This window comes from Podarcis bocagei, assembly GCF_964188305.1.
Source record: "Podarcis bocagei genome assembly, chromosome: 3".
NCBI classification, from domain to species: domain Eukaryota; kingdom Metazoa; phylum Chordata; class Lepidosauria; order Squamata; family Lacertidae; genus Podarcis; species Podarcis bocagei.
In genome coordinates, this window is record NC_138127.1 from 38,199,629 (window position 1) to 38,214,399 (window position 14,771).

At 43.4% G+C, this 14,771-nt stretch overlaps 1 long non-coding RNA gene across 1 annotated transcript in view; it reads left to right on the plus strand.

The window, feature by feature from the left end:
• The window catches only part of LOC308583086, a 194,254-nt gene that overhangs the window by 86,879 nt on the left and 92,604 nt on the right, over positions 1–14,771 (plus strand). The window lies entirely within an intron of this gene.

The window sequence follows — 14,771 nt, forward strand, 5'->3', positions numbered from 1 at the left end:
TGCTGATGTTGACCTAGAAAACAGCTTGGAATAAGGGTAACTTGAGAATCACCTACTGCCATAGGAAACTGCCCAAGGTCCTTTACCCACATCTACTGAGACTAGGCAAAAGGGGAATGTGGATTGGAACTTCTCTATGCCAGTTGTGAAATGCCATCTCCAGGTGAAAATGATTTAATCCACCTTTTAACTTGGCTAGTACATTGTTGTCTTACCTGGCTACTTGTCCTGAACTCCTGGCCTACCTGGCAGCAAGTCAATATGTCAAGTCCCCAGTCTGGGATTAATCCACATGTCCAAACTGAAGCACAGTCCCACACAGACCCTGGAGCATCCAAACTGAGGTCCATCAACATGAGCAGCTGAGCAGACACAGCTCCTTAGCTCTAAGGTAAAGGTAAAGGGACCCCTGACCATTGGGTCCAGTCGTGGCTGACTCTGGGGTTGCGGCGCTCATCTCGTTTTATTGGCCGAGGGAGCTTCCGGGTCATGTGGCCAGCATGACTAAGCCGCTTCTGGCGAACCAGAGCAGCGCACGGAAACGCCGTTTACCTTCCCGCTGGCACGCTACCTATTTATCTACTTGCACTTTGACGTGCTTTCGAACTGCTAGGTTGGCAGGAGCAGGGACCAAGCAACGGGAGCTCACCCCGTCGTGGGGATTCGAACCGCCGACCTTCTGACTGGCAAGTCCTAGGCTCTGTGGTTTAACCCACAGCGCCACCTTTTTATACTCTGCATGCTGATTGCAGCACCTGCGCTTGATGAGTCATGTGACTCTCACATGTTCCAAGCCTCCTCCAGCAGAGGAATCGCAAGCTACTCCCAGCTAGGGTTTGGACTGTGGGCCCTTGCCTGCCTCAGCCTCCTAGAGCACCCCTCTCACTTTTCCCTATGCCCCAGAGCCCACTGTGTTCATGGGGAAAGGGGCTCATCTGGCTCTGGTGATGGGTCCTGCTGCTCTGGTTCCTGTGCATTAACCCCCAATCCCCTCATCATCTTCCACCACCCCTGCCACCAACCTCTCCTTCCCCACCCCCAGTGTGTCCCACTCCCAGCTACACCCCTTGCTGGAATCCTCTTCTTCCTTGTCCTGCCAGTTCATGACACTACTGCTTTACATGCTCTTTAAAAACTTAATATTTAATTTCAACAAAAATAACATAAACATATGGTTAGCTGCTACCTTGAATTTTGACATTAAGGCTTTGAATTATTTTAATGTTGGTTTATAGAGCAATTCTAACCCTTCCAAGGCCGAAGGCTGGTTGGAGGGGGGTTGTAAGGATCTCCAGGAAGGGCTACCTGAAACCTTGAAGAGCTGCTATCAGCCAGTGCTGACAATAGTGAGCTAGATAGACCAATGGCCTGACTCCGTATAAGGCAGCTTCATATTTCCTTGAAAAGGGAGAGGGAATGCCTGGACTCTGGGTGGTCTTTTTCTCCGCTGCTGTCACACCACTAATCTGTAAGGCAAAGAGGGAAAGGGAAAGGGAAATGCTTACACTGACCAGGTTTTCTGGCCATTTCACCACCCTGTGCTGAGAACTACCCCAGACAATGGAAAAACTGGCGGGCTGGCAAAACACTAGTCAGGTGGCCACTCTTAACACAGTCTGGACTGTGATCTGAATTAGAAGGAAGAGAGTTTTCATTCTGATTTTCAGTTTCTGAATGTTTGTGTGGATATCCAGTTTCAAAAGAAACTGGTTTGGATGAGTTCAGGGCCACCTGCCACCCATGATGCGAGGTGAGGTGGTCACCTCAGGTGGCATATCTGAGCAGGTGTGCTGCTCTGCCCCTGCCACTGCCTTTGCTGCTTTGGGCGCACTCCACCATCAACACGGGTGTGCCCCGTGTGGTGGAGAGGGTGCACTGCATCCATGGCACAGGAGGCAAATGTCCTGGCCTGGCCCACTCTACCTCAGAATGATGTACTTGCCTCAGGTGGCGGATGCTGGTTGTTGGTGAGCAAGTTGGAGGTTAGAGCTGTGACTACCACATAGCCTGCCCTGTGCCCCTTACACTAACCTGCTGCCCTTGAGTATAATACGTTACCTCTTTGCCATAGCTGAACAAAAATTCAATCACTAGTCCAGTTAGCTTCCACAGGTGGAATGTGAAAGGCAATGAGCTCTGCTTCAGGCTGTGGAATGTCTTGGACATGAAGTGTGTGTGTGTGTGTGTTTTCCTCCAGATTGGTGTTTTATTGCGAGTGCCTTCTGCAACATGTTCTCGACACATGCCATAAAGTGCATTCACTGCCTTCTACAGACTCATTTTTCAATCAATGCATACACATTGTTGTCTTCATATTGCTGGTATGTCTTTTGATGTTTTGAAAGCTATTATAAGCTCCCTTGTGTTTTGTGACACATTCTGAAGCCCTTCTTGCCTTGTGTGGAAACGGAGAGCACCTTCCCTGGGAACCGCCTATTCGGGAGGGTCTTATAGCCTTGTTTGGTTGCACTTGTGTAGCCAGTGATAGAACACCTGATTTGCATGCAGAAGGTCCCAGGTTCAAGCCTTAGCATATCTAGGCAGGACAGGGCATATCACATATGCCCTTTTCCATTCTCCATGTCTCCTTCAAACCTCTCTCACAATTTCATCCCATCTCTTCTTCCCTTCCAGGACCTGGGACACCAGGAGTCAAATCTTGTGGGTTGACCTTGGGCCACTCACTGTCTCTCAGCCTAACATACCTCACAGGGGTGTTGTGTGGATGAAAGGGAAAGCGGGAGAACCATGTATGCCATCTTGAGCTCTTGGAGGAAAGGTTGGATATAAATGCAATAATGATAATAATAATAATAATAATAATAAGAAGAAGAAGAAGAAGAAGAAGTAAGAAACTGGCCATACGCTGCTCCTCGAATTCTCTTTCAGTCTGCCAGCCATTTGCAGAGCCATTCTACATGTGGATCCTGCAAACAGTGGCATGAGATACCCATTTTCTTCTTGGTTTCCTTGATCACAGCATGTGTCTGGGGAAAAAGATAGGAAGGGTTGAAAGGCAAGTCTCTATTGCAGCCATCAAGCACATGCCCACTAAGAGCTTCATTTAATACTGCTTTTAAGAAGCAAGATCTATTTCAAGAGGGCAAAACATAAAAGCTATTAGAGCACTATCTTTAGAAAAAGAAAAGTGCTTAGAAAAATATTGGAACAAGAAAAAAACTTAGGGAAAGTGGAGCAAAGATTGCATTTGATAGTTCCTTGCCTGGCCAACTATATATTTGTAGCCTTATAAGATCTTAAAACATGGAAGGTCATGTTACAAAGTGAGAAGAACGAAAGGGGACACAATAATAAAAATGTTCCCTGTAAGATGTCTATCAGTAGGCAGCCCTATATGAGGAACAGAGAGGAAGTTCGACAAGACAAGGGCTGTTTCTGAGTGCTAGGAAAGAGGTTGCTGAGAACTGGCAGCGAAGCAACAATCAGGCATTTTTCAGACTTCTATTGCCAGATTGGGTGGGTGGATGATTTTTGTCGGTTTCCAGTTCACATGATCCACAGTAACAGTAATTAATACCTCTGGGAAGCATTGTGAGGAAAAGGAGACTGCAGAGTCAAGTCACACAGAGAATGGCGAGTTTGTGTATGATGCTGTTCTCTGTTCAAGCTCTTCTTAGCTTCCGAAGCAAAGAACTTTGCCAGTTATTACCTTGGACTTATCTACTAGTTGTATTGTATGTCAAATCAGGCCCTAGCAAATTCAGTGGCTACTGTTTATTTAATTTATTGTATTTTTTACTCCCACCTTCCTCCTACATCCAAAAGGAACTCAGGGCAGCTTAAAAGTGGCACATCCTGAATTCTTATTCCATTGTTAGTTACCTTATACAGGGCAGTTTCTAGCTCACTTATAACCAAGATAAAAACATAGAAATTGAAACTTTGATTGGAATCTAACATAGTGCAAAGTGGGGTATGTACACTAGGAATGCGGTCGGCTCAGGCAATGGGACTTCCCGTTCCAGGAGGTGTACTGTGGTCAGGGCTGGGGGGCCTTCAACCTGGTCCCAGATTTTTTTGGGGGGGCACATTCCTCACAATGCCCTGCCAGTCCTCAAGGTTGGCAGGGTGTCGTGAGCTGTTGCATCCTTCTGAAGCTGCCCTCTGAGTGAGAAGGACACAACAGGCATGTGCCCTGCCAGCTCTTCACCACTTTTGCAAGTATCTCAAAGCAGCACTGGGCTCACAGGGTGCCATGAGTGTACCCCTTAAAGCAGGGCAGCGTTGGCTGGTAGGGTTCCCCACTGTGCGGCCAGGCAAGCAGCACAGCGTGGCCCCCGCTTAGCTCCAGTGGGTGGGGATCACTCCAGCGGTGTTCCCCACATGCCCTGCCCCCAGTGCATTTGAATTTGGATACATTTCAGATAGACAAGACAAGACTACGAACAGTTTCCTGGATACGTCATAGTTTATCTAGCCCAACTTTTTTTTTGTACTCACCAGATGCATCTGGAAGGTCACAAGCAGGCATAGAGGTGATGGCCACCCTCTCTTTATTCCAGGCAACTGGTTTTCAGAAATATAGTGCTTCTGAACCAGGAAGACTTATCCAGATATTATGGCTAAGAAATTATTGTTGTTAGGGTGTGATTCCTGTAACATGCAGTTTGGCATCTTCCATATACGTAGAACTATATTAGTGCGTCTGATGTTTCCTCATAGCTTAGATTGTCCATGAAATGGCTACCAAATAACTAGATAACAGCTAGAGCAAATTAATGCTTGGACCCTTTAGCACTATATAGCACCATGGGGAAATGTTTCAGGAAGGTGGGAAAGAAAAAGGCCCAAACATTACTGCAAAGGTCCATTTTCCAGACAAGAGCATTCTTGCTCAGGGGCTTGGAATACGCTGCAACTTTTTGGAGCGCTTGGGATGTCCTTGAGTTAACTAGGGGTGGAATGTGTCCAACAGCTTAGGCCAACACTCTTGGGAAATAACATTTTCTCTTCTTACTTCCTTCTTCTGCTATCCTTGTTCTTTCATACAAGATTGTATTACTTTCACCATTTGGTCCGGCTGCTGTGGGAGATGCTAGGATTAATGACGTAGAATGATCCAGCTGGATGAAATAAATACTGCCCCCCCTGCAATATTTGGAGTTCTCAAGAAGCAAGCAAATAAACAAACATGAGCGCATGTTCTACTTTTTTATTTCTTTCTGATCTTCTTTTGGATGCTTTGTTTGATTGCCCTTTCCCATATGACAGTGTTTTCGCCTTGACATCTCTAATCCTTTGCACTGTGAACTTTTGGCATTTGGCCAGTCTGGTTTATGCTATGAATACCAAGCTAGGTTTTCTCTTTCTTTCACCCCTAAGGCTTATTCTCTCCCTGCAATGCCCTGAAAACATGGCTTGTTTTTGTTTATCTTGAGTCTGATGAACATCCCCAGGATGATGATGATGATTTGATCTCCATATGGGACAGCTGCGTATTCCTGCATTACATAGGGGATTGAACTAGATAATCCTCAGGGCTCCCTTCCAACTCTATGAGTTTTTTTTACTGGGGGGGGGGGGGAAGGCACATCTGCGCATTGGCAAGAGTTCTCAAAGTTATGATCATGAAACGGTAAGGGAAAAGGAAGTGTGGACAGTGATGTAGTGCATCTGTTGTGTTACAAAAACTGAAAGATGGGTGGGAAATCATTTATAAGATGCAGAACTCTATGGTTATGTCTCATGGGGAAAATGGAAGCAACAGAGTAGCTGGGGAAATAATAAATAATAATAATAATAATAATAATAATAATAATAATAATAATAATAGTTATATAAATTATAGTTATAGTTTCTTATTAATTCGAGCAAGTAAACTACTGCTCTCACTTAATTACAAACAGTATTTCTACCTGCAACACACTTGAGCAAACCTGCTTCTCTTCCTTTTACAGATATTTTGTTGCCATTTGCAACTGTGGCTGCCTTTGATTAGATATCATTTAACTCTTGGGGGAAATGATTAGCATCACATGTCATGTGCATGGAAGTTACCAAATCAATTAACCAACTAGGGTTACTGTTCATAGCACCAGTTTTCCTATAACTTGATATTGCTGGATAGTTCTGATGAACTGCAAAAGCATTTTTAGTTTGCTTTCTGTTGCCACCCTGCAGGCAACACAGCAGGTGGTGTTCAATAAACAGTACAAAGGCTGAGCTGAAGCATTTTCTGCTGGTTACCTGCTTTCAGCAATAGGGGTCGCTGTTTGGTAGTACCCAATTGGTTAGCTGTCAGATTCTAGAGCTCCCTATTGGTAGCTCTTAGGTAATTCCAAAAATACAGAATACATTAATAAAACACAGTGTTCATTCATAAAGCAGTAACATAAATCTCCATTGCTACATATTGGATGTGTATTTCAGCGGTTGAACATACAGCTTTATGGCCATGCTGTAGTGTAGTGCTTATGTGACTGTGAATAAAAGGTGGCTGGGCTCATCGTCCCCGGGGTTTGGCGGGGAGGTGACAAAACTGATTTCCAATAAGTGCCCCCCCCTATTTCCATTACAAGTCCTTGAGTCTGTACCCTGAATAGTGACACCAGGGACCTAGAAGGTGCAGGGCTTGTCAGTCCAACCCCTGCACAGACTCATCAGGGCTGACCTTAAGGCAATTGGAACAATTGGGCCACATTGGGCCCTGCGGGCTGCTCCTAAGGGGGCCCCCACACCAGGGCAATCTAGATGGATTTTATTTATATCTATGAGATTTTGCAGACTTTGGCTGTGAACTGGGGCCCTACAAAAGAAAAAAAATCAAGCTGTGCCCCACTGCTTCAAATTGGGCCCCACTGGCTAGCCCCAAGTCTCATAGTTGCTGAGCCTGAGTTGCCCTGCCCTTGCATGAAGTCTTGGGTTTACAATTTTGGGAGAGGGCAGACTGCGGCACTGGGGAGCAGGCAGGCTGGCGAGGCCCCCTAGATTTAAAGGCCCAAGTTATCCTGCCCTCACATGAAGCACAGTGGACCCTCTGGATATGAACGTAATTTGTCCTGGAGGGTCTGTACTTACCCCGAACAGTCCGTATCCAGAGTTATCGCTTCTGCGCACGTGCTCAGCACAATAGAGTGCTTCTGCGCACGTGCGAAGTGTGCAGAGCGCTTCTGCGCATGCACGAAGTGGCGGCAAAACCCAGAAGCAACTTGGAAGCACCCAACACAATGATGGATGAGAGAAATTTTTGGACTAGCTGACTACAAAGTTTGCAAGCAAGAAGTGCCTAATTTTCTCCTTGGACTTGGATAGAATATTTCATTATGTTTTAAACAAATTATTTTTGTGTTTTGTTCTTGAGCGATCACTCTATCATAACTGGTTCCAACAAAAGAAAATTTGTTCACTTTAACTATTTGCAAGTTTTATTCTCCAAGAAGATTCATACAGGCGGAGGTTTTATATACACCCTGTATAAATGTTTATGCTTGTATAGTACAGGGCGTCCAGGGGTTTAGAAGGTCAAGTGAATGTTAAAGAAATACTGCCACATATTTTATGTTTGAACATACACTGTGGTTCCCCCTCCCCATGCAGCAAACTGTCTTTGAGGAATTGGGGAGACATAAATAGAACAAAATCATTGTACAATTATGCTCTCCATCTCTATAGTTCCATTGCAAATATCTTCACTCTCTCTGAGATCATTCGACCACATCCTCCTCTGACAGTGCATTCATAATTTCCTAATCCTCATGTGCAGCTAACTGTGCCAGGCTGAGGCTAAAATAATTTCCCCGTTGAAATGTTGCATGCCTTCATGGCTGAGCAACTGCCAAAGGCCCACGCCCCAAGACAAGAGCATTTGGACCTGCTGCCCTGAGAGCTGGGAGAAACTGCCAATTTTAGTTTCTCGTGGTTTCTCATTTTTTTCAGTCTTCATTAGTCCACATTTCCCAATCGGTTTGATTTTTTAAAATGAAAATTCTTACTTTATGCAAATTCACCTGCATTTTAGAGCAAATTTCTCCAAATCAATGCATGTTTATATGAAATTTGTCAAATACAGTGCCTCTCAAGCTATCTGATGTGGTGGACTGACAGTTCTGCCCCCCTTCCCAGTGTGCCAGGGACTGGGACTGCATTTGGTCCCTGAAGCATCCCACCCTATGTGACTGTGGTGGAGTTCCTGGGAATCAGTAGCTGATGGCTCACTGACTGGTACCGGCCTGTGGACCACTACTTTGAGTAGCACTGGTATAACACACAGTTTTGGCTAATATAATACATATTTGCATACTACTTGGCTACGACTTCGGGCAGACCTAAGTCATCAAGCCTGAGCTTCCCCAGCCGCTGTCCACCATGAACCACCATTGGCAGGATTGGCAGCAACAGCAGCAGATATATTCTATGTTCATAATATTTTATTCTCTTGTTAATTATGCTGTTTTAAATGTGCATTTTATATCTGACTTCCTTTAGTAATATTTTCTTTTGGAATGTTTAAGATATTTATTTATTTTGTTAACTTTGCTGTGTTAAATGAGCATTCTGTTGTTGACCTTGCTTGCAATGTTTTATTTTGAAATCTTTAAGATAGTATTTTAAAGTATTTTAGTTTCCTGTTTATTATGCTGCTTTGAATGTATACAATTGAATTTCTTCATTAATGTTTTCTTCTGTATTGCTGTATTTGATGTTTCAGTGTGTTGTAGAACACTTTGAAATTATTGCCCCATAAAAATATAAAGTGGTATCGTGGTTTCAATTCATCCCTGGAGGTGCACTCCATTGTTTCTCGAGACAGATGGATGCCAGCAATAGAAATTAAATGAATAATAATAACACTAATTTGAACAAATATATGTCTATTTCTGCCCCCGTAGGTGCATTTTTGCACACATTACTTGGCTGGAGAACTTCAATGCAAAATTCAAAGAAGCGCTGTGTTTTTTGGGCATGGTTCCCACTGAGCTCCCACATAAATGGCTTTGACATGTCTTTCCATGACTGTGGAATTCCCAGCATCCTCAGTGTTTCAGAATGGGAACCTCCAGTTCATTCCATATCACCTCCACTGATAAAAATGGAAGCGCACCAGCATCAGGCATAGATATATTTGCCTGAGAGTTCATACGTCCTGGTCAGCGCTGTTTTCACAGCCAAAGAACAAGTGTTTTATGAGGGTGGGGAGGCATGTCTGAGGGATAAACCCCTCTAAAACCAAGTATGTGTGTGTTGAGGGGGTCATGCAAATATCTTCCAGGCTCTAGCAGATATTTAAATCCACTGGATTTTACAATTGCAGGGAGTGGGCCTGCAAGAAGCACCCTTCAAACAGCTGCACTGGTTGTTCATTCTGTAAAGCCACTGGAGAACAGCAGAAGGGACAGCAACTGTGATTGCTCAAGCATCGCTTTTTGCAGGTGCTGGATGTATTTATTTTTTAAATCAGTTTCTTGAACATTGTGCTCATAATCCCTAAACTCCAACAGAAAACTGAGCAACGAAATGTGACAGAAGGTTGAGGCTGATTTGCTTTTCTGTTAGCAGCCAAGCTGGCTGGGCAGCTGGCTCCCATTCCATTGGTGGGAAATGCTGACAACAACAGCTACACAATTCAGCTGCTTAACCTGCTTTGCAGTACATCTTGTGGCCTAATGAAGTGCGTAAACACAACCCAGCCTAGCTTGAAATCAGAAGAAAAGAACAATCCCTCTGGGACTGCCGCTAGGGATATAGATATTTGCACTGTGGAAAGTTTTCCTACACTTCTTATCTGATAGTCATTTTGAGGCTGGGAAGGAATTTTCCCCATCTGGTTGGTGAGACTGGATTTATTTTTGCCTTTCCCTATAGCATGGGAATGTTTTCTTTTTGCCATGCTGGTGACTCTACACACATTTATTCCATGGCTGCTGTTTTTGGGTGTTATTATGCTGCACCTTGGTAGCTTCTTTTCTCTGCTCTTTCGGTCCTGGCATATTATCATGAACTATATGTGTTGTCACCAAAAAGAAATTAAATCAGCACCACTAACCAAAATTCTGTGCAAAGAAAAGCTGAATTATGTGATCATTTGCACATAACAAACTTGTGTCGCACTTGCTTACATCAGAAAATAATGTTGCTTCTGTGAGTCATGGGTAAGAGATTAGTGCACTGATGTTCCATGTACTTGGCTCATTTCTAGCTTTTGAGTTTTCTTTAGGCATGGCTGAACTGGCCTGTTTTCAGTCTACTCTAAGTAGCCAATATGGGCCAGAAACTTGCTTTTCTGAGGATCCTGACTTCAGTGTCAGACAATATTTTGAGCTTGACTCTCAGTGAAGTAACCAATAGTTCAGCTGGTTAGAGCATGGTGCTCCTAACACCAAGATTATAGGTTTGATCCCTTTATGGGACAGCTGCATATTCCTGCACTGCAGGGGGTTGGACTAGATGATGCTCAGGGTCCCTTTCAACTCTATAAAGCAGGCATCCCCAACCTTCGACTCTCCAGATGTTTGGGACTACAATTCCCATCATCCCTGACCACTGGTCCTGTTAGCTAGGGATCATGGGACTTGTAGGCCAAAAAATATGGATGCCTGGTATAAAGGAAGCAACCTGGTAAAGGTTGGCCTCTCTGCTTGAAGCAAATTGTGAAGACATCATCATATTTGCCTTTAGGTTCACAATGGCTCGAATCATTATCCATCTGGCATGTGATAGAATCATGGAACTGCAGAGTTGGAAGGGACCATGAAGATCATCTAGTCCAAACCCTGCAGTGCAGGAATCTTTTGTCGAATCTCAGGGTCAAACTCTTGACCCTGAGATTTAGACTCACATGCTTTACCAAGTGAGCTGTCCCCGACATGGAAATGGGTTTCATGTTGGAATTTCAGAATTATTTGTTCTGATCATTCACAATTTATAATCAATTAATTTCAGCAATCCCTTTTAGTTAATATATACTGGAACTGCTACTGCTTAACATGTCTATACTGTCAATCTCCTCAATGTAAAGTGAGCCAGCACGCATCTTTCTGTAGTCATGTTCTTATACTAGTATAGCAAAGTAGTGAGTGACTGAACAGCCCTCTTAGTCTATGACGGCAAGCACTGCCTGGAAGTTTCTATTGCATGTATCCTGGGAACACTTCATAAAACCATAGGCATGCATTAGCAACCCCATTGATTCTAGGATCAATAGGGAGGGGGGGGGGAAAGATTTTATTTGACAGCCTTGGTTTAGTGGATCTTTGCACATTGGCTTAAGAAACCTAACAGATCTTTACTTGCCCCCAAGTTATAACTGAAAATAGAGAGAAAAGAAATTCTTTTATTTCTACATAAGTATCAGCCATTCTTTTTTTAAGGAAGAAGAAATGTGAAAACTCCTTTTCTTGGTAGCCACCACTAGCCCAGTAAATTGCCTTCTAGCTGCCAGGAAGTTTTTCACACTTCATCATTAAGAATTATTCTCCAAATACTTTCCGCATGCTCTTATTTTCTACATTCCTTTTTTACTCAGTTGACAAGCACAAAATTAGCTGGGGGTGGATTTATATCCTGTCCTGCTGTGATAATCTTCTGCTCTGCAGCCTTCTCAGCTCCAGAGCTTGTTAGGGGCAAATGGAATGCTTGGGCTGGATAGGCACAGTGGACTTCACATTTTTCTTTCTTTCGAAGCCTTAGAGACTGAGAAACATCTGAGTGCTTAGGGCAGCTGCAGTGGCTTTATGTTTCTGGTAACCATAGCAGCCAACACTACATTGCAGGGGGAAAATAAAAATCCCGTGTCATATTAACGTTAAATTGGCCCATGAGGATTTGAATTAATGAACTAGTCTATTGTGCATCATGTACAGTGAAATTGTCTACTTCAGATCATTGTTGAGTTCTTATTCTTCCAAGGGCTTATGTTGTCTGACTTCTGTTTCGACATTTCTTTATGGGCATTTAGAAAGAAACAAGATTTTGGCCCTAACCCTATTTTCCATCACCTCATGGGAAATTTTAACATTCATTTCTTCAGAGAATTTTGCAAGGGAGAACTCTGAGTGATTTGTAATGTCAACTCAGCAATAGTTTTGCCCAAAATGAAAAACCAAAACTGAAAAACAAAATCTCTTTCAGGAAAGAGAGTTTCAAATGACAGACAGAAAGTTTGACATGGCTAGGGAAAAAGTTTGGATTATTGTTGGTTTTACTCAGGGATATAAATGCCTAATCCCCTATTCGATACATCCGTTCCCAAACAGGACACTGCATTTTATGAGTTTATTGAAATGTTTAGCAGCTGTTTTTCATATGCAGTATATTATATGTACAGTAAAATTATGCAGTTGTATCTTTTCCCCTCCACCCAGATGAGCTCATTTCCCTCCATCAATATTAACTCCATTCTCTTGAAGTGGGAGGAGGTGGGAAAAACACAGTCAGCATATGAAACGAAAGCATTAAACATGTGTTGTGACCTTGGTTTTCTACCTATAACGATCACTGAAAGAAATTTAGGCTACTATCCAGTACACCTGGAAGTATGGCCCACTGAATTATTTTTGAGTAGAACAAAGGTAGGATTACAGGCCAACCCCAGAATTTAAATTAGGGATGGGGAACCTGTTGCACTGCAGACTGGGTCTGATGCTAGGAGGAGTCCAACAAAATTTGGAGGACTTCAGGTTCCCCATCCTTGACTTCAATGCTGATCTACTGAAATATATAGTACATGCAATATCCTTGTCTTCTCATGTGTTATACAAATGTATCAATGGCTTCACACCAGGCTGGGGAAGGCTGCATATTAGTCTCTTTTAAAGCTTCTATCAGAATGCATCCCTATTCTGCTGGTCCCTAGAGAGGAGAGGAAGCGCTGCTGGATACCTCTATAGTAGTAGCTGTGTGTGTGTGCGTAGGACATATTTATTATGTATGCAGGCATTTTAGACCGAAGCCAGGCTGTATGCATGCAATACAGGCCTAGGCCTTCAGACCTCCTGGAACTCAGGAGCTTCATCTGCATAACAAAAGACAGAGAGGGTTCTAAAACCCTCCAATGACATTGTTAGTAGCTGGCAGGCAGCCAATCCCTGCTGAGACAGTATTGTGATTCGCTAATTGCAGTATTAAGGTGACCTATCACAGGTGGTGTGTATGTTTTGCCTGGGCCGGCTTAAGGGATATATAGGCCTACTGGGCCAAGTGCTCCTGTTTGTCATTCTTGTTCCTGATGCTCCAATAAATCCTTTTTCAGCTGAATCTTGGTCTTAGGTCATGCTTCAACCCACCTACACTTCAATATTATCCCACCAAAGTGGAATGTTAACTTCAAAGGCAGTGAAAGTCAAATATGTGAGTGTGTTGTATCCTCTGGTGGTTAGAAAATAGGCCTAGCTATGGGATTTTTTTTAAAGAGAGGTTCTGTTAAAGGTTTTTTTGGTATCATCACTATATATTATTTCAGGAAACACAAAGACTTGGCAGGAAGGCACTGCTTGCACCAAGGCAGGGGGTCACTTTTCACCCAAGAACAAGGCAGATGAGTGACATGCCTGGCAGCATATGGAGATAAGCAAGCACGGAATCCCATCCAGTTGAAGCTGCAGGAGTCCTGCAGCTTATTTCTTCATGATTACACACCCCGAATGCAGCCTTGAACAGTTGTAGAGATAGAAACAGGGGCTACCAAGAGTCTCTCCCTAGCCAAAGATATGAGGAGGCAAAGATTTAAAAAGAATATTGTGAATTCCTGTTGTTTGTATTTATTGTATGCTAAAACAGCATAGAACAGCTGAATGTACAAACAAGTTATTTCTAATTTAGTTGACATGTATTCCAACACAAGCAGCTCCTATCTTCACATACTATTAGGCTATTTGAATTATGGTGCTGGGGGAGACTCTTCAGAGTCCCATGGGCTGCAAGAAGATCAAACCTATCCATTCTGAAGGAAATCAGCCCTGAGTGCTCACTGGAAGTACAGATTGTGAAGCTGAGGCTCCAATACTTTGGCCACCTCATGAGAAGAGAAGACTCCCTGGAAAAGAACCTGATGTTGGGAAAGATGGAGGGCACAAGGAGAAGGGGACGACAGAGGACGAGATGGTTGGACAGTGTTCTCAAAGCTACCAGCATGAGTCTGACCAAATTGCGGGAGGCAGTGGAAGACAGGAGTGCCTGGCGTGCTCTGGTCCATGGGGTCACGAAGAGTCGGACACGACTAAACGACTAAACAACAACAACAAATTAGGCTAGCACCAAACAGTCTACAGTTTAAGATCTGTTCCTTCATGGTTTCCCACAGATTCTCCTCCAGGTCTAGCATGTACTTGACAAATGAAATATTTTACCCCCTTTAAAAAATGCTTTTAAAGAAAAAATATATCTCAGTAAAATTTGCAAGTAAAAAGCTCTAGACAGAGAGCAAACAATGAATGAAGCAAACAATGAATGACACAAACCATGAATGAATTAGGAAACCCTACTGTTACAAATACAAGATACACACCCACACACACGTGTCCCAGATAGCATATAGAAGTAGAACAGGTGTAGTATATAGAAATAATGGAGCAGGTATCCTGATGTGTGTCCTTGGTCCATGCAAACCTTCACACTTTCAGGTTGAACACCTAAACAGAGCTATTATGATGTGTGAAAGCCATGGACATGGTCCTTTGCCAAACCCTGTTTAACCCCAACAGTAATATCCGCCATGGAGTAGAAATGGAAGCAGTAATTACCGTATTTTTTGCTCTATAAGACTCACTTTTTCCCTCCTAAAAAGTAATGGGAAATGTGTGCGCGTCTTATGGAGC